The sequence below is a fragment of the Apteryx mantelli genome, chromosome 4, assembly GCF_036417845.1.
Source record: "Apteryx mantelli isolate bAptMan1 chromosome 4, bAptMan1.hap1, whole genome shotgun sequence".
Lineage (NCBI taxonomy): Eukaryota > Metazoa > Chordata > Aves > Apterygiformes > Apterygidae > Apteryx > Apteryx mantelli.
Window position 1 is genome coordinate 62,400,771 of NC_089981.1, and position 15,239 is coordinate 62,416,009.

At 35.4% G+C, this 15,239-nt stretch overlaps 1 protein-coding gene across 1 annotated transcript in view; it reads right to left on the reverse strand.

The window, feature by feature from the left end:
* Positions 1–15,239, reverse strand: part of SLC25A21 (solute carrier family 25 member 21) — a 265,493-nt gene that overhangs the window by 70,285 nt on the left and 179,969 nt on the right. The gene's annotated exons all lie outside the window — the stretch shown is intronic.

Consider the following 15,239-nt stretch of genomic DNA (forward strand, 5'->3'; position numbering starts at 1 on the left):
TGCATACATGGACAGACACAGTAAGTTTAATCTACTATATTAATTTGCTAAGTATCCCGGTTAGATTTTACTACTTCTTCCAGTAAAAATAAAGAAAATCTGGTTGGAGAGCAGTAAGGCTTTTAGTTGGTAGGGATTTTTTGTTAATTAATATGAACAAAGAATCAGCATTTTCTTCCACCAATTTGCATTACAGACCTAAGTCATTCACTGTGCTGTACACAGTAGGGAAAGTTATCATTAAATCCTTACATGTATTCTTTCATAATACTATTATTTTTAAAACTGCAGCCAACGCACTCAACTAAATAGTATGAAAAAGGTCTTCATCAACAGAATTTTGAATACATTTTTAGGAATATATTTTTTTTACAACTGTGCTTATTACTATTTAGAATCCAAAACAATAGAATATTGATGTTAGCAATTTCAGTCTAAAAGAGCTGGGTATGAGGCAGTCAACAAGTTGGCTTTATCACTAAGTACAGTAATAGTTCTGTGCAGCAAAAAGTGTTCAATAGCTTCAAAGAATAACTGACATTATAATCAAGTATGTTGTACATCACAGGCACAGGACAAAACAAATATCTTCAGTTTTGTATACATGGTTTCTTATATACTCTAAATTTGTTTTCAAGAGGTCCTAACCATTAGTGTTCTTACAAACATCTACTGTTTCTTATTCTGTTTACTATACTGAATCTCATTAATACGCCATGAACTAAGATATTTCAACTTAATGTTAAAAAGCAGTTTTCTCCTCTTTCTCAACAGAGCTCTGTAGGATCAAATCAAGGTTTGTATTCTGGCAAAAGACATTCATCATTTTGACTATCAGTATTTCCTAAACTGTGTTCTGTGCTAACACATCTAACATTTTATTCACTTTGAGGAAAAAATTTCCAGTGATGTAATACAATTCTTTGGGCAATTATGAAGGCAAGCCCACACCTTTTTTGAAAACAGTTAGAAGGAAACACTGAACCCCTCCATAGTCCTAATAAAAGTAGTTCAGGCACATCTGGGATCTCTATCTGGGGTAACCTCTTTTATTAGCAAAAGAACTTGCTGCCAAGTTGGCAAAGGAGAGAATGCTATACAATAGGCTTACACTCAAATAAGAGCTGATGCATAACATTTTGTCCGAAAAGAACCCTTGGGAAGGCTAATAGTTGAAAATACCTCAATGCCATCACACAAAGTCCAACAGTAATATCAGCTTCAGAAGCTTTTACATTATAATAATCAAGCAAGCAAAGGAACAACAGAAAGTAGAATTTATACTAATTTTCATATATTTAGGACTTGATTATTTATACCTTTCAGTTTAAAAATAAAAATAGATTTCATTTGTTTAACAAAATCTTGCAAAACTTCACTAGCACACAACCTTTTTCAAGCATTTCAAAAGTAAAGCTGTCTTAGCCCAAACCCTTTCTCTCAAGCTTCAACATTTGGCCCGCCTGTAAACGCCTGTAAACAAAGAATAATTATTTCTAAAACATATATTGAATAATGCACCCTCCTTCTCTTCACCCTCCAAATGCTCAAGCATATCCTACTAGTGTGTGTGTGTGTGTGTGTGTGTGTGTGTGTTTCTCAACTGAACTGCACATGCATAACTGTGCAAGGCTGAGGCTTTAATCACACATTCACTGTGCATCTCAAAATATGGAGAAAATACCTTATATAATTTTGCTTTACAGTTATACTGTACTCACTTCTAAATTATATTTAAATGATTTAATAAAAATACATCTTTGATAGTAATAATAAAAATCATAGCAAAAGAAATGCAATAATACAATATGCAGTTTATTTGTATCAGGTGAAGAGACAAGGATAACATCTTGCTGAAGAAGTTAAAAGATGTTTACATTTATTTCAGTTTTTTGTTTTGAAGTAGATAAGATTTTAGTATTAAATAAGTCTGTTTGTTACACTGAGCCTCACAAATAACATATTCCTTCCTTTAGGGTTTTTGGATCCATTCCTTCCCTAGTAAATCTTTTTTATAGCTTTAATAGTGATCCTAAAATACTTGCCAATTATGTGCTTCAACCTAAATCTGCGAATTGGGTTCTTTGAATCAGAATTGCTTGCCTCAATAAAATCATGTGTAACTTTTTAATGAACTAGCTAACTGATCACTAGCACTTGTTATAAGAAGCTCGAGGAAGAGCTGAAAAGATATTTGTTTGTTTTACTGGAGGCAGCAGCAGCAGCCACCTGCATTAGTAATCTTAACAATAACGAAACGTGAGAACATTCATTTCAGAAACAACCTGGCCTGTTTTTAATGATTGTTTAGAGGAATGAACACAACTGGGGAACACATAACTGCTTGCTATACTTTAAATCCATTTCTTTCTAAAAGCATTATAATAAGCAGTGAATTTCATGTTTTTTTGAAAGCAGGATGCCTGTCTTGTATGTTATTAGTTTTGCTAGAACAGAAAAAGATAAATTCTCCTATAAATGCAATCAGAGTGTTAATTTCTGATCTAATTTATCATTTTGAAATCTGAAAAGCAAAATGTGCACTCAGTGGTCGGAAAGATGCTGAAAGGACATGCAGGCAGACAGGCCTTTGCCGGACTGGGCCAAATGCCCAACAACTTATTACCAGCATACAGTGAGCATCGACAGCCACTGGACACTCCAACACGGTATACATTTACTGACAGCTCTAGCTTTATCACTCTAAAAATGATCATCAGCTAACTTTCTTCTTCTGTCATATTTTCCCCTCTCATTTTCCTGCTTCTTGGCTTTCCAGTCTGTGGTATTAAGTACTCCCACCTCGGGCTTGCTCACAGATGTACGAGGAGGCATTTTGGTCCCCAGCGTACCTCTTCGCACATGGGACCTCCCTTGCGTCCCTGGTGTCTTTGCCTGCTCCCCCGGCTCCTCCTTGCTGCTCCCACCTCCAGCTCCCTCCACCACTGGGGACCTCGCTACCTCCCTTTCTGGATCTTAGCAGCAATCAGCAGGTCTTGGTCATATTTGCCCCCTTTGACTGAACTCTGCCTTTGCTGGGGCTCTGTTTGATGCAAAAGTGTCCCAATATTGTCTAAAAAGAGAACATCAGTCTCCTTCCTTGTTCAAGCCAGAAGACACAGGGTTAGGATCTCAAACGGTGAGAATCATGTAAAAACATTTGAGGTTTTGGGGCCTGTTCAAAATGAAAACTCTATGTTGAAAACTGTTCATGATCTAAAACCATGAAAATACTTTAACTTACCCATATTAATCAGCACTGTAACTACTACTTGTGTAACAATTAAACTGCAATTATTCTTATTTTGATAGCATGAGAGAGGGCATTTTTATGGTTAGCACAGTCCTTGATCAAAAACTAAATGGGCTCAGCCTGAAATTCCACAAGGCAGAATCATTTCTCTGAGCCACCTTCCATTTAGCAAGTGGTATGTCATAATGTGAAGCAATGATTCTTCTCTGCACGAACACCCATATCTGTTTCCAATGCCTGATTTACAACTCTTTTTCATTTTATAACAGACAGTATTTTATTCCAAGTTTTATAAAATTCCTCAGTCCACAGGATGCTTTCCTGTCCTCCCTTCCTATTGCAAGTCTTTTCTAACACAATTGGATGAGGAAAATTGTTGCTTTCTGGAAAAAGAGACATATTTTTTCTATCCACCTCTATCAGTTGTTAATTTTTTTGTACATGCTTGCTGAACAGCCCATCAAATTTGTCTTGTGGATGTCTGTCACTACGATACCTGGGTATTTAGTGTTCAAAGTCTGTTCATCACAATGTTACCTAACAATCCTCCCCCTTTTTTTTACTGCTCAGGGCTGGATAAAGGTCTTACATTCATGTTGAAAATTTTAGTTACCTTAAAACCTAAAAGGAAGAAACTATTATTTTCAGGTAGATAGTGAGCAGTTAAATCCCAGCCATGCAGAACAGTCATAAGGTGGCGTGGAGAAGACTAGAGCTCACCAAATTCTTGTCACTAGGTTTACAAAGGCCATACCTTCATTTGTAAATGCCAGAATTTCTTGGTGCTTTTATACTGCGCTGCTGACTAGTTCCTAAACCACAAAGTTCAGAAGGAAAGAAAAATATCGTTTCAGATAATCGGCCGTCAGACCCTGTCACAATGTTTGCCAATGAGCGGAAGTCTTGGTTGCATTTTGCTTATTTAACTTCTAATCTCTTCATATGTCATATTAGGAGTATCACTTTATCATATATTCTAGACTATTTTGAATAAAGCTCCTGACATTTCCTTCTATGATTGGGAATTATGCAATACCAAAGCAAATAATTTCATATTGAGATGTTTAGAAGATATAACTGAGAGGAGGACAGTCATGTGGCACAGCAACAAAATTATCTGTGCAATGTTATTTTTAAAACAACTTTTAAACGTATGTGCAGCTTTATGAAAGCTGAAAACAACATTTATAGCCACCTTACACTTTCAATAATTCCCATGATTCCAGTCACACCCAAGAGCAGTTACTCCTACTAGCCTTTCAAAGCCTATTCCTACCTACTCCTTTGAAAGTATATTGAAAATATTTAGTCTGAAGCTATATATAAATATATATATATTAACAGTTCACATGTTTATAATCAAGCAGAAGCACATTACAATTTTTAAAGATTTCAATTTGCTAACTTAAACATTTATTCAGGTGCTACTTGTTAGTGCTATCTAGTGACGCTTAGATTTCATGCAAAGTTTGGTACTACAAAATGGACTTTGATAATACAATTTATTTCACTTTTTGGCTTAAGTTCTTTGAGTTGCTTATGTTACTTACAGGATAATAACTAAATTGAGAGTATAATTCTGCCATTTATTTTAACAGTAAATCACATAAGCTGTTGAAGAATTGAATATTGGATTTCAAAAACAAAAATCCTACTTATTTAAACCAAAGATATAAATTATGCTAGCGCAGGGGTCATATTTTAAGTATTATAGTATTGCTATGATGATTATTTAACTACAAAAAACATATAAGAATACAATAAAATAGTTACATTATAGTAAACAGGCAAAGAACAGAATTTATTTCAATCATCCTGCATAGTAGACAGAGACTTGCCTCTATCTTACCACAGTATTTATTATCCGTTTTCATACAGTTTATTATTTACTTCACAAGTAATAAATCAGGATCATGGGTAAAGAAATATTTCAACATTCATCTAAATTAAAATTTTATTCACTTCATTGGAATTTATGATGCTTTTTATTTACTTTTATGACTTTTGGACTTTTTTTATTTTTATTTACTTTTATGACTTCTTCTTTTTTGAAGAAGAAGAAAGAAATAGTAATAATAGAAATAATTATAAAGTTCCTCTAAAATCTCAAAATCCTCTGATTACAGAGATGACTTTTATGTGAGTTAGAACATCAACTACCAGATATGAGGGTCAAATAAAAAATACTATAAATACTTGTAGCAGAGTTCAAGACGAATTCTCACATTTACCAAATTATTTCTCAAACACTGCAACTCATAAATTTGCCCATTCCACACCTGAACTCCATCTCATTCCAATCCCAATCCATTCCTTTCCACAGTTAACTAATAGATTATCCACCAGTTTGGACTTTGGTAAAAGAAAATTTTCAGAAACTGCTACAGAATATAAGTAGGGCAGGAGAAACAGACTACTTACTGGATGAGAAAGAAGCAAACACTTACCTACATTTGCATTAGGAGTACATTTACAGTAAAAATTAGGGCTAGATCAAAAAAGGACTTAAAGGTCTTTCAGGGCTTAATGCAGAACTTAGATGGAACGGAGTGGCTGTTCTGATCAAAATTCGAATCCAATAAGATCATCTTCAGTTGCCATCTCCCTTTAGGGTACCTAAACGAATCCATGTAAGCTGTCATAAAACATATGATCTAAAATCTGATAGGTTTGCAAGCTCAGTGTTCCTCCACCTTATTCCTCAGGAGCCATTCTGCTAAAAACTTTCTAAGCTTTGTGCTGAGGACACATCTACAAAACAAAAAGATTTTTTTTCCTTTTTGACAAGGCACCAGAGGAAGCACATGGTTAGTCACTGACTTGATAGTGGAAAGATCTGGATAAAGCTTTCCCTTCCCAGGACTATTATGTTTTACATTCAGTTGCCAATAGCTAAGGGCCAGCTCCATCAGTCCGTTTTGCTTTCAGCTTGAAGGATGAGAACTTCCCAGGTGTGCCTTACTCTGAGCACACAGTTTTTTGAAAACACTTTCTCTGAATGAACTGCAACTTTTCATGGAGAAACAGCAAAGGCCTAAACACCACAAAATGGCTCAGGTGGTTCACTGGTACTCTTGGCCTGTTCTCTGAATATGAGTGAGTCTCGTTCTCAGAACGGGCAGGAGTACACTGATCAGAAAAGTTCTTCATCTTTCCTATACTTCCTGTTAGTTTTAGAAATGACTTTCCTCTATCTTGTACTTCTATATTCAAGCTAAGAAGCCTATCATTCCATCAAAAATATCTGTGGAACAAAGCAAGCAGCACTACTATATATACTAGTGTGTGGTAAAGCATGTCAGAAACAAAAGCTGTGCTTTGACAGCTACAAATGAACAATTCTATCTTTTTCTCCTGACACTGCAGTAACTTTTCCATTACATACACTGGACAATATACAATAGCTACAATAGCAGAAAGAAATGCTCTTTTAAACTCAATTTTAGAAGAGATTATTTAGCAAACCAGAAGCAGGTCAAATTAATCCATGTAACTGTTCCATGGAAATCTGCTTCAGTAATTGTGCTAATAATTAACAAGAATAAGTAGTTACAGCAGTCACATACAAATACTTTAATGCTTTCCTGAGAATGAAATACAGCAGAAACTAAGTTCAAACCATATTTTCAACAGTCTAATTCCACAGATGTGTGTGTGGGGGAGTTTCAAAACCAAAATATGATTTAGTGAACACCACCATTCTTTCATTCTGCATTAAAAGCTGGTCAGAGAAATGTCATGCAAACTGTTAGCTATGATGTTGTGCAAGTCTGCTTTTTTCTTAGGGATTAAAACACTGAAAATACTGTCAATACTCAGTGCTGATAGAGCAGAAAAACCTCTGGATAGTGAGCCTAAACCTGCATGCACTGAAAGTGCAAACAGTCTAGACACCTTGACAGTGGAGGATCAAGGCCTCATTACTGGTTTATTTCCAAGTTCATTATATCATACGTGCAAATAAAAGTCTTATCTGAGAATCTTGCATGTTTCTTAGCAAGGAGAAACTATGGAGTGACGCTCAGAGCGGGTACACCAAGCTTTTCCTAACTTTAACTCCTAGCCTCAAAATTCTATTACGCTCTTATTTTTCCGGATTCCCAGAGCTTTGAGCTGCCACAGCTCTCTGCTAAGTACCAGTCACTCCTCTCAGGTATGGACCTGGAAACAGCACATATTTTTCAGAAATTACTGTAATCTTCTTCTGTACTCAAAGCCTATCTAGAAGTTCTGCCAAAACAGCAACAGCTCTGCCTATCTCCCCACTGCTGAAAGTATAATTTTGTCCTTGAAACGTTACTTTAGCTGTCTGCATACAACTTCTGCACACAACTTAAGATGACATTGATCATCTTAAAGGGTCCAAGATAGTTACATTTGAAGCACCACGCAATGTCCTCGAATGTAAGATCAGCTATGATGTATGACTGTAAAAACAACAGCTACACTTAAACACTGCCTGTGTTTTTTGTGTGCATCTTCTTGTATAAAAAGAACTTAGCTATACTGGTGAAAGTATCTGCAGAAACTAGTAACGGTAAAAAAATTGATGTGTTTTTTTTTCCAGTGATGCCATATTTCTGAAACCTCTCCTAATCTCTATTTCCTAGATAAAAATACCACCCCCCCAAAAAAACTATGAATGTTTTTACCCATTATCTAAACGGGTCAAATCACCAAAAATGGCAGCATAAGGAATAATTTTGTATTGTCAGAGGTCATGGACTTATTTTTATGATTTTATATATGTGTATCCCCTCACAGCCTAATAATCAAAACAAGAACTCCAGTTTTCATTAGTTTTGTATGAAGTCTTGTATGTTTTCCTTCAAAGCAGCTTATAAGGAAACAACAGAAAAAATGATGAGGCATATAAACTAGTGACTAGAAGAGATTTCACAAGAAGTCAGATTACACTACAAAATAGTCCCAGTAACCACTTTGATTCAGAAGAAAAAATGAGCATTTAGTTTGGCTGATTTCTGTCTGGATCATGTGCCTGCACAAAAACTGTCCAGTTCCTTACCTTACTTTAACTTCTATTACAAAAACATGTATCCTCTATTGATCTCTCCCTGCTGCACTGACAGACCTCGAGTCTAATCCAGTAGAGCTGTCCTTGTGTCCTGTGATATTAGTGACTTGTACAAATCATTTACTGAGCCTTTGCAAAGTAAAGCCTTTGAATAATTTAAATGTGAATATGAAATAGTTCATCTGTCGGTTAAAACTTTTATGATATCAATATTACCATATTAGGTGAATAATTTTGCTGCCTATAAAGAATAAGGCTATCTCCACTACTTTGAAAAGATATAAAGGCAAATCTTCATGTAGCTTTTTAAAACAAAACATATATCTGATAAGTCACAGGAAGGCTTCAAATGAGTAATTATCTGCAGCTTGCTTGTAGGAAGGTTTTTAGGGAGGCTGTTGGAGCTGCTATTCAATGAGAAATCACAATGCTTTACAGTATTCATTAGCATTTTACATTCTTTGATGAGATCGATCCCATCAGACCTTGATATATTCTGGTTTTTTTGGGTATTATAATGATTTAACACCAAAATTTGCAAACCACAATGAAATACACATTAAACTTGCTCCTACAGTTAAAGTAGTAAAGATACCTGAAAATATTTTCTCTCCCAAAGGAATAAAATGGTAAAATACAGAAATGTAAATTCATTTTCAGTGGAAGACTGCCAAAAGCAAATTGTAAGTTACTGAAAGAAGTGTTAGTTTTAAGTGTTCACACAATCTTCTATGCCTTCTATTTTATTATGCCTTCTATATTATAAAAGGAGGACAACTGCATTAAGATATTGCAGCTGAGATTTTTGAAACACTGGAACGGATATAGCCAGACTTTCTCTACTGAAAAGTATAGGTAAATCCTCTGCATTTAAAACCCTTAACTTGTATGACCTTTTTTATTGACAGACAAACCATTTAAAAAGACTTACGGCAAATTTACGTAACATGGACAATATTGACTTTGCATATGCTGATTCCATGTAAAAATGACTATTTTTTCTATTAATTTGTATGGCTAAGCAACAGAAAACCCACACCCATAAAGCAGCATTACATTTTGAAATGAAACTAGTTAAGTGAGGAAATTCTGAATTAAAGACCGAAATACAATTCTTACCCACCCAGCTGTGCCCCAATATTACTGCTTATATGGTATTCATTATCAGCCAGTGCTTAGCAACCTCAGCAGCTCTTAGCATACAGTAGGGCATAACGAGGTAAGTTAAGGATGATATTTCCTCTGAAGCACTGTGACTTTCTCTGCGGTGGTGACTTAAAGTAAAACCACTGAAATATTGGAGCACTCTTGCCTTCTTTAATACAATTTATCTGAAATAGTACACTTCGCCCTTTGTCAAAAGAAAAACAAAAACACAATCCCATAACTTTAAGGAAAGTTTTCTGTGTGTTGAAATGGTAACTTGCCAGTGTGTTTCAGAATCAAGAGATAGGTAACCGCACTTTACGCAAATTTTTTGTTCAACAGGTTTAATTTTCTCCTAAGAATTGAGGAGAAACCTTTAAGCCCTGGGAATACACCCTATTAATTCACAGTATGAAGATATTGCAAAGATAAAGGAGATGAGCTACCACAAATGGTCAAACTACCAGTGTAGTAACTTACTCTGGAAGAACAGCAGCAGCAGCAATTTTCAGACTTCATTAGATTTATTTTTCTAATAATACTATTAATAGTCAACCACAAATAACAGTGGAAAACAAAACTCAGGAGAATCTAGAATACAGATTGTATGCTGTGGTCAGAAAACTTATTCTAGTATCCAAGACTGTCGATTCAAAACTCATAGTTGCTACAAAGCTGTCATGATATTATTTTTTCATAGAATTAAAAATCCCACCCAATTATTATTTTTCTTATTTGTAAATACATTTTGAAAACTCCCGAAGTTCAACTTTAAGTATTTTATAGCCTGGTTCTAACACCAGAAAACAAGACTTAATACTGTAGTAGAAACACTAACAGGCTCTTGACAACAGCAATGCAAGGCTGCACCTTTATATCACAACACACTCTCCCAGCTGAAAAAACTCGCTAGTTACCCAGGATAGTGTGGAAAAGGAGCACTGTTATTGTAGGAGAGACAGTTGCTTCAAAATTGGCATAAAGTGGAGAAAATTAAAAAGGAAGGTTTCTTTTTTGCCCAAACTCAACCTAACTACTCCATAAAGTAATGCACAAATCATTCATTATAATGAGTCATAACAATGATTTGTGATCTTCCAAGTTTTCATTTTATGCCCCTCTGTTTTTCCTTAAAGACAGAAAGATAGACAAAGACTGGAAACTTTGGGTCATATGGATCACGGCACCACTGCTATGTCTGGAATTTTCTTATAAATATCCTATTGCTCTGAGGTTCATAGGCCTGACTGAAACAGCAGGGACGATCTCATTTGTACTTTTATAGTTGTAGAGGGATTTGCAAGAGTTAACGCAATTTTCCATAATATTTCTTACTGACTTCAGGAATAAAGGGAGAGTTCCCTTTTTAATCAGTATCTGAAACATTGTTAAACCTAAAGAAAAACAGGACTTCTTTTAGATTTAACAAGATTTTTCCAAGTGCTGATAATTTTAAAGGTACAAAGCAAGACGACTTTTGGAAAAGAGAGAGGATTTCAGCCAAGTGTTTGTGGGCAGCAGACAGTACGGTAGTCTGGAGGATATACTTTGCAGCAGGTTTTACGGCTTGTTTGCAGCCTTGTGCCTTTTAAAGATTGTTTTTCAGAACAGAAGGGTTAAATGACTGCTTTTAACTTCATGAAAATCTTCACATCAAAGAAATATCTTAAGGTTCCTTTAAAAATAGAAGCTACCTCAGAAAACAAAACATGTTTCATTAACCATCAGCTGGAAACAAGCAAAATTCCTTCTCTAACTTTTTACACTCACAGCAGCCCTTTAAAGGCATTTTGCTTATGTTCTTTAGACCAGCAAGCAGACTGCATGAACATGGCTGACTCGTCTCAGCTATTGAGCTCCAGGACTGAAAAACAGACAGAAGAAAAGGTAATTCTGATATTGGCATGCAGTATTTCTGAGGGACTAATACTTCGTTTCCTTATCCCACTCAGTACCTCTTCCATACATCCATTTAATCAAGGCTTTGTGGTGCTACATGGACTTAAGAGATAAAGCTAAGATTTTATTGAATGTCTATTGATACATGAAATGGGCTTGTTGAAAAATGACTGCTTGAGAACTCAGTGCTTTTACATGTTCATACAGAATTAATAGGCAATTGCTATATATATTACTATATATAACAAGTAGGATTATGTCTTTGTTGGACTATAAACTGCTGTTTGTTGTGTAATGCCAAACTGAGTAAGTATGCAATAAATATGGCTAAGTGTAAAAGGCATCTAGGCATGCCACCTCTGTCCCTCTTCTTCTTGCTCCAAATGCTAGCTAATAGGAGAAGCAGCTATTTAGAAGAGAAGCTATTCTTCTCCCCAAGAGCTAGCCATGTAGCGCGTGCTACCAGTTTGTTATGTGACGCAGTGCTGCTCAGTACATGTAGTTTCTCCATTGTGGGGCTTTACTTTTGCACAAAGACAGATAGTCTGTGGACACACATAGGAATCCAAGGATACTGCTGGTTCCAACTTTCTCTGCTAAGCATTCTGAAAGGCAATCAGACTAAGATATGAGAAGGGCATGGAGCACCTAAATGATGCAGAATACATTGGTATAATCCTTGTTAAAAAATTCAGAGCTCATCCTGCTTGTGTCCTGAACCCCTCTGAAAATGAGGCTGACTATTCAGATGTCTGCAGAAGGGAATCTGCAGTTCATTACATGCACAGGAGAGTTTTTAGCCCTTTTCCGGTTCAAGACTCTTTTGAAAATGCAAATAGCCACCCTGCACACCAGCTAGGAGACTTATCACCGATGAACCCACCCATTTACTAGAGGTCACAAGATGCCAACTTGTTGTTGCAACTGGCAGCAGATACCACAGTGTCTCAATCAACACACACTGCTGCTTTTGTTGCAAGCAGTTTTCACTATGTGGTTGTGGTCTGGCAAAAGTGTAAACAGGCAAAGCCAGTCACAGTGGAATGACTGATGGATGTACAAAGAGTGAGGAAAAATATGAAAATAGGAGGGAGAAGAGTGATGTCCCCAAGCAACTTTATATTCATTGAGGAGACAGAAAACTCTGAGGCAGTCATTGGTCAAAATATGAGCAATGTATCATTGTCTCTGCTCTATGTCATGTCTAACACCTATAACAAAAGATGGAAAAAGTAAGTACTGTAGTTCTGCAATTTTCCCTTCTTTTCCTATTATTGCATGAAAGGGATAGTCATAATGTAGACATAAGTGACATCTGAATTACTATATGGTATCAATTTACTGTACTGTACTGAATCAAATTACAATGTTTAAATCTATCACCTTCCATTAACAATAAAAGAAGCTTATAAAATAAATCATAAACCTGTGTTTTAACCTTATATGAGATATTTTGTAGGACTTTCTATCCTAAGCAATAAATATTACAATAAGGCATGTAGTTTTCAGAAGTTCCCTAGACCTACACCACATCTCTGATCTCTACCTAATATCAAGTGGCATCCTTAACATGTCATAAAATCTTTTTTTAGGATCAAAGACACTCTTTTTGCTCACTACTCCATTTAACATACTTCAGTATCTGCTATTTTCCTTCCCACCACTAGAATGAATATACATATGCACAAAAATAACTTTCCTAAATATACAATGGTAAATATGGCATGACTTGAGAAATGGATTTTCTTTTAAGGAATATCTGAAGTGGGAGCGGTTCAATGGCTACACCACTGTTATAAATTATGTCTCGAAGAATTAGAGGAATGATCAGAGGTGCAATGTGCTTCCCAATCTGCTCACATACTGGCCTCTGGTAACCTGCAAACTTCCTGTCCAGGGTCATGACTGTGTACGAAGCAGCAGACGACCTGCTTCATTTCGCATCATTCTGTCTCTGTCCCTTAAAAGTTATCACAGTGTGAAGTTCCAACAGATATTTTGAAGACGGTCTTCAACATAAATCATCTGGCCTATTGCAAGCATCTATTAAAATTGATTTGCTGCCTCCAGAAGTGGAAAAATTCACTAGAATATGAAAACCAAAATACATAATGTGTCTAGTCAATTGATATATACTGGGTAAATACTGGGTAAAATGTGGAAAAAATCCTAATGCTGTATCCTCAAGTGATCAAGTTAAGCTTTTTGACAAAGATACTGTATTTCTTCTCACCTAAGAAGGATTTTGTTTTGTGAGCATTGAGCAGAGCATATAGACATAAATAATACAAGTCTTATTAGTCATGGTATTTTCATTCCTTTTAACAAACAAACACTAAGTTATGCCTAGCTACTATCAATAATATCTAGAAATGCTTACATACCCTCATAGACTAGGTTGTGGTGAGTAAAGAATAACAACCTGAAAAACGCAAAGAGTCAGAATATATCAGTAACAAAATCACCTGCTGATGATGTACTTTATTACCTCTTTAGCAGAGAGAACTTCTTCGCAAACATAAGAAAAAGAAACCTCTTTCTGAAATAAAACATGTGATTTACCCAGTATTTACACAGTCGATTCAGGAAGCACGTTCCATTTTCTCTTCACTGATTTCAAACATTGAATGGGAACCTGAAGATCACAAAACACTAGATGTGTAATAGTTCATTTGCCTCTGCCAAAAACCCTGACATCATTTGTTTAGCAATAACACATCCTCATTAGAGTATTAAAAAGCTTTGAAAAAGAAGTTAGAGTGTAAAAAATGCATCAAGTTGTTTCAAATATGAAACCAGGAGCTCTAGGAAGTCCAGATATGATCATTTGAATGATTTTATACATACATATACATATATTCCTTGTTTCCCTGCAATTACAAGAAATTGAATTTTCTGGATTATCAAAGAAAAAAGGTTTTTAGGGGGAAACACTGAACACACCATTAAGTTAGTATTACAATTCAAGTCTTCAAATTCTTTATGCTGCTTCATATTCACTTGCACATGAATGTTATGTAATTAAACATAAATCAATAGTTTGACAGGTGCCATAGAATTTAGATATCAATTTAACACCTCTGCATAAAGTTAGAGAGGAGAATTATAAAATCACTTCTAATTTATTATTTCTAGAAAGAGTAGACAAAAGTCTTTGAGGATTAATTTCATGCTGTGGGTTAAATTTCATTCTCATGATAGGCTAACTATTGCCTGGGGCTCTACAGATAATGAACCTGCCAAGGGATTAGCAAGGAAACACTTGTGTTATTATAAATCGTGTACACTTCCCTTTCTAACCAAGTTCATCCTACATGACATTAACAAATTACACTCTCTGTCCAGGTTTCAATATAATGTGAGGCTGTGAATGACCCAGAACCAATAGTACATCAGATAAGATCTTCTCAATGCATAAATAGCTATTAAATTTGGTTGAAAGATCCAGACCTCCTGCAGTGACAACATAAAACATTTTACGTCAGATCTCTCCAAGACCCACAGAAACATTAACATGTGAAAATGTGGTGAGGATATCAGCTGATACAGTCTAAAATGGCTTAAAAAGAAATGCATGCAAATGAATTAGATATAACACTGAAACAGAGAAAATTTCAGGGAGAATTAATCTACCATAAACAGTCTAAAATAACCTAAGCAAAGTTAATAATTTAGCATCACTGTAAACAATAGATTTACTAAACAGATCAAACTCTGTAATTTCTTGTATGTATACTAGACTAGACGTTCCAATAATGATTTTATGCCCGATGCCAGTTAAAATATTCATGATGCAAATCTAGATGTTTTATGCGATCCTTTTTATCTTCCTTTTCTTGAAAAGCTTCACAATTTTGTTTTTGATTTGTAGAAAATAGTTCAGGCTCTAGACGATCAATACTGAGC